We start from the raw sequence: 6,000 nt of genomic DNA on the forward strand, positions 1-6,000 counted from the left end.
AGAAGGAGTAAATACATTTCTCTTCTTCTGTTTTTATTATTTTTGCAATCTCCTAATCACTATACTGTTCTCAGATGATTATTTTCTGGCACATCAGTAGTAGAATGAAGGTGAAAGTAACTGACTAAATCTAAGAAAACATTCTCTGACTTAAATTTGTATAAACTTAGTAATAATATTTTTTAAGAACAAATACCATACCACTTGAAGGCAATTTATATAGAATAGAAACACAAATTATTTAGATCTATATTTTCAAAATAACAATGCACCAACATCTGATTAGCACTCTTTGTTGCTGTTGTTTGATGGGATATTGCTAGTTAACTTAGGTTGAAAACATGGATAAAAATTACCATATTATTGTCAGCATTTAAAATTCAAGATACTTTAAATTATTTCTTCTAGATTTTCTTGAATAATTTAATAGTGAAATTAAGTATCCTTGCTCTAATGTTTATGTGTTAATGTTTATTAACAGTTCATTTCAGAAATTACCAGTTCATCCTACCAAAATTATATATAATGAATATATTTATATTATATATAATTTTGATAGTAATAAGTTTTAATTAATATTATGAATATCCTTTTACAAAAATGTGGCTTCTGTTTTCACTGTAATTTATTTTAATATACTCAAAAGGGTGTATGATATGATTTATAGTTTCCTTGCTACTTTTCTTGGTTTTCTGTGTGTCTGTATTGCTAGTTTAACTCCATATTTATGGTATATGATTGGTATATATTATATACCATATATATATGCATATGGTATATATATGTATATATACACATATATATAATATATACCATATATAATTTATGGTATATGGTATATGGTATACCATGTATATGGTATATGATTTATAATTTATATCAAAATATGTATATATAATTATATATATAATTTTGATAGCAATAAGTTTTAAATAATATATATTATAAATATCCTTTCACAAAAATGTGGCTTCTGTTTTCACTGTAATTTATTTCAATATACTCATGGTATATTTCAATATAATCATGTATGGTATGATTTATAGTTTCCTTGCTATTTTTCTTGGTTTCCTGTGTGCCTGTATTGCTAGTTTAACTCCAAACTCTGTGTCAATAGTTTAAGCACAAAAAGTAGGGGACCAACTTTAGTCCTTGAAGAAATCTTTCCTTCTGTCATTAAACCACACCATTGGGGTGGATTAATTGTCCTGTACACTAAGTGCATCCAGGTACCTTCTCTCCTGATCAAACTGGTCATTCGAGGATATATTCTTCACAGTTAAGTCCTGATTATCATATGCCATGTCAGTTTGCTTTCCTTGTTCCTTTTCAGCACATTTAAAATAACTTGGCCAATATATCTACCTATTGATAGCATTGCTTAATTATATCTCTATTATAGTAACATTATATTGTCTTCCAATTTTATTGAGATTAATTAACATACAGCACTGTATACATTTAAGATGTGAAAAATACTGATTTGAGTTGCATACTTTATGAAATTATTGCCACAATAAGTTTAGTGAACTTCTGTCATCTCATATAGATACAAAATTAAGATATCAAAAAAAAAAAAACCACTTCTTTGATATGAGAACTCTTAAAATTTAGTCCCTTAATTTTTAAGTGTAATGTTGTTGTTGTTCAATCACTCAATCGTGTCCCACCTTTTGCGACCCCAGAAATTGGTCTCACTTCTTTCTTACTCCTCACTCCTCATTGGCTCTGGTGCTGGCCTGGCCATGCACAAGGTCCCTTATATGTAATATATAACAGTGTTAATTATATTTATCATATTGTACATTGTATCATGAGCACTTATCTTATAATTGAAAATTTGTACTTTTTGGCTGCTGCTGCTGCTGCTAAGTCACATCAGTCGTGTCCAAATCTGTGCGACCCCATAGACAGCAGCCCACCAGACTCCCCCGTCCCTGAGATTCTCCAGGCAAGAACACTGGGAGTGGGTTGCCATTTCTTCCATCCAATTCCATATTTCCCACCTTCTGCCTCTGATAATCACAATCTGATATATTCAATTTTTTGTTATTGAAATATAATTGACCTGTAACACTATATTAGTTTCTACAAAACAAAATTATGATTCAATATTTCAAAATGATCACCTTGATAAGTCTATTACCTATCACCAAAACAAAATATTATATAATTAAAGACTATATTCCCTACACTTTAGACTTTATACTGATGATTCATTTATTTTACAGCTGGAAACTTGTACTTTATTCTCTCTCAACTATGTCTTTACTCACCAAGCCAAACCGCTCCTCTCTGGCAATGACTTTTTGTTCTCTGTATCTATGATTCTGTGCTGTTATATTTATTCATTTGTTTTTACATTTTTTAGATTCCACATAAAAGTCAAACTATATAGTATTTATCTTTCTCGTTCCAACATTTCACTTAGCCTAATACTCTCTCAGTTCAGTTCAGTTCAGTTCAGTGACTCAGTCATGTCTGACTCTTTGTGACCCCATGAATCGCAGCATGCCAAGCCTCCTTGTCCATCACCAACTCCCAGAGTTCACTCAGATTCACGTCCATCGAGTCAGTGATGCCATCCAGCCATCTCATCATCTGTTGTCCCTTTCTCCTCCGCTCCCAATCCCTCCCAACATCAAAGTCTTTTCCAATGAATCAACACTTCCCATGAGGTGGCCAAAGTACTGGAGTTTCAGCTTCAATGTCATTCCTTTCAAAGAACCCCCAGCGCTGATCTCCTTCAGAATGGACTGATTGGATCTCCTTGCAGTTTAAGGGACTCTCAAGAGTCTTCTCCAACACCACAGTTCAAAAGCATCAATTCTTTGGCACTCAGCCTTCTTCACAGTCCAACTCTCACATCCATACATTACTACTGGAAAAACCATGGCCTTGACCAGATGGACCTTTGTTGGCAAAGTAACGTCTGTGCTTTTGAATATGCTATGTATGTTGGTCATAACTTTCCTTCCAAGGAGTAAGCGTCTTTTAATTTCATGGCTGCAATCACCATCTACAGTGATTTTGGCGCCCCCAAAAATAAAGTCTGACACTGTTTCTACTGTTTCCCCATCTATTTCCCATCAAGTGATGGGACCACATGCCATGATCTTCATTTTCTGAATGTTGAGCTTTAAGCCAACTTTTTCACTCTCCTCTTTCACTTTCATCATGAGGCTTTTTAGTTCCTGTTCACTTTCTGCCATAAGGGTGGTGTCATCTGCATATCAGAGGCTATTGAGATGTCTCCCGGCAATCTTGATTCCAGCTTGTGCTTCTTCCAACCCAGCATTTCTCATGATGTACTCTGCATATAAGTTAAATAAGCAGGGTGACAATATACAGCCTTGACACACTCCTTTTCCTATTTGGAACCAGTCTATTGTTCCATGTCCAGTTCTAACTGTTGCTTCCTGACCTGCATACAAATTTCTCAAGAGGCAGATGAGGTGGTCTGGTATTCCATCTCTCTTTGAATTTTCCACCGTTTATTGTGATCCACACAGTCAAAGGCTTTGGCATAGTCAATAAAGCAAAAATAGATGTTTTTCTGGAACTCTCTTGCTTTTCCCATGATCCAGTGGATGTTGGCAATTTGATCTCTTGTTCCTCTGCCTTTTCTAAGTCCAGCTTGTACATCAGGAAGTTCACGGTTCACATATTGCTGAAGCCTGGCTTGGAGAATTTTGAGCATTACTTTACTAGCATCTGAGATGAGTGCAATTGTGCGGTAGTTTGAGCATTCTTTGACATTGCCTTTCTTTGGGATTGGAATGAAAATTGACATTTTCCAGTCCTGTGGCCACTGCTGAGTTTTCCAAATTTGCTTGCATATTGAGTGCAGCACTTTCACAGCATCATCTTTCAGGATTTGAAATAGCTCCACCGGAATTCCATCACCTCCACTAGCTTTGCTCATAGTGATGCTTTCTAAGACCCACTTGACTTCACATTCCAAGATGTCTGGCTCTAGATGAGTGATCACACCATCGTGAGTATCTGGGTCATGAAGATCTTTTTTATACAGTTCTTCTGTGTATTCTTGCCACCTCTTTTTAATATCTTCTGCTTCTGTTAGGTCCATACCATTTCTGTCCTTTATCAAGCCCATCTTTGCATGAAATGTTCCCTTAGTATCTCTAATTTTCTTGAAGAAATCTCTAGTCTTTCCCATTCTGTTCTTTTCCTCTATTTCTTTGCATTGATCGCTGAAGAAAGCTTTCTTATTTGTTCTTGTTATTCTTTGGAACTCTGCATTCAGATGCTTGTATCTTTCCTTTTCTCCTTTACTTTTCACTTCTCTTCTTTTCACAGCTATTTGTAAGGACTAGGTCCATCCATTTGTTATAGTTGAGAAGATTTTATTCATTTTCATGTCTGAATAATATCCTGAGTAATAAGTATATGTGTTTGTGTGTGTGTGTGTGTGTGTATTCAAAGTGGTCTTTTAAAGGTTTTGAAAAGTTCTGTCTGCAACATGGAATGTGTCTAAAATTACACAGTGAAGTTCTAGATGATGATAATATTGAAACTGAAGCCATCTAAACCTGACAAAAGCAAAGTAAAACAAAACTGCGATATATTAAAGTAAAGTATTAGAAATGTATAGTCTGTTATAGTATAAAACAAACAGTTCAGTAGAGCACATACAACAAAATTAATTTTGCAATTATAGTGAGTCTTGGTGCTTCATTATCATTCTTTAACGGCATGAACTACAAGGATAGGCTGGATGGAGCAATTGAAACTTTCATCATTGAAAAGTTTATATTAAATTACAATATATATTATAATCTCTACTTTATAAAAATAATTAAATAAGTCAATACATATTCCATTAATTATTTAAAGGTAGCAAAATGCTAGGATAATTTTCAAAAACTCACAGAAATCAAAACTAAGATGTGAAATTGTGACCAGTATTTCTGCTGATCATTTCTCCTCAGGTGGGAAAATTACATGTGATGGGAGAAATTTCAATCAGAACATGCAGAATTATGTATGTTCTGTTATTACTTTGCCTTTGACAGTAAGTAATATGGAAATGTGTATAGAACTATTTTATATCTGTTTTACTTTTCCTTAAAAGCTAAAATAGTTTATTTTGAATCTTCTGTTAAAAGGAACTTGAAGGCAGATAAGAGTAGGAAGTTTGTTCTGTTTCCTTGCACAGGATTTGGGCAGAGAAAACACAATGAAAGAACAGGGATTTGAGGTCAAACTGAGCCTTTACCTTCTAAATTTCCACATGATGCTTTGAAATATTTGAAAGACCACTCTGAGTTAATCTGTGGAGCAACCAAATATGGGGCCTAGACTCAATTAAATCCAACTCCGGGAATGGTTATTGCACATCATTTCTGCCTTTAGCCATACTAATTCTAAAGAGGGCAATCTGAAACTTAAGCACCTCCTACAAAGATGAAAGAAGAATAATGGGCAATGCTGACACTAGGTACATACCTCTCTCTCTGGTTGCTGGATAAATTATGTGTTTTCATTTATCTATTTTATTGCCATGCATAGTCATCTAAATCACAGAGGTAAGCCAGGCTAGCCCTTGATGGCCCTCCCTTCTGCACCCCCTACACCCATATTCCAAGCATGTTTTAAATCTGTCTAAATCCAAATATTTCTCAAGTGCTGAGACAGCTTTCCACTGATGCAAAGTTCCAAATGTTGCCAAGGGTATAGCTAAAACAATATTGTGCTAAATTATCAGAAGCTCACATATTGATTCCAAGTCATTGTTGGCATCTATATAATGGAATATTTTGAAAATGTAGAGGACTATTCATACATTATCTGAATGTGTTTATATAGTCAGATTTAAATATTCATAAGAAAAAGCATACTTTAAAGTACAACTGTCTAATGAATGGGAACAGCTATTTGTCAAGCTTAGACTACTCTAAATATCCTCTTGTTTCCCTGTATCGATGCCATCATGCTAATAAACTATCTATTAAAAAAAAAAAATGAAGCAAACAGATT

The sequence above is a fragment of the Capricornis sumatraensis genome, chromosome 18, assembly GCF_032405125.1.
Source record: "Capricornis sumatraensis isolate serow.1 chromosome 18, serow.2, whole genome shotgun sequence".
NCBI classification, from domain to species: Eukaryota; Metazoa; Chordata; class Mammalia; order Artiodactyla; family Bovidae; genus Capricornis; species Capricornis sumatraensis.